A 450-nucleotide genomic window follows, 5' to 3' on the forward strand; every position below is an offset into this window, starting at 1 on the left:
GAGAGATTAAGTGATGATATTTTTTCAAATGTTTCAAAAGTGGAGAGAGAGAGAGAGTGTGCAAGCTTAGGCCTATCTATAGAGATACTTAATTCATTATATTTACTTTGAGAGATTGAGTGATAATATTATTTCAATTGTGTTTTAAAAGTAGAGAGAGAGAGAGAGAGAGAGAGAGAGAGAGAGAGAGAGAGAGAGAGAGAGAGAGAGAGAAGCGAGCAAAATCTGCTTATGTGAAAGCTTAGGCCTATTCATACTACTTAATTCATTATATTTTCTTTGGGAGACTGCGTGGTAATATTATATTTTTAAAAGTAGGTTTTTAGAGTTTTGTGGAGAGGTGGAGAGAGAGAGAGAGAGAGAGAGAGAGAGAGAGAGAGAGAGAGAGAGAGAGAGAGCAAAATCTGCTTACGTGAAAGCTTAGGCCTATTTATAACTACTTAATTCATT

Source organism: Macrobrachium nipponense, chromosome 1 (genome assembly GCF_015104395.2).
Source record: "Macrobrachium nipponense isolate FS-2020 chromosome 1, ASM1510439v2, whole genome shotgun sequence".
In the NCBI taxonomy this organism is placed as follows: domain Eukaryota; kingdom Metazoa; phylum Arthropoda; class Malacostraca; order Decapoda; family Palaemonidae; genus Macrobrachium; species Macrobrachium nipponense.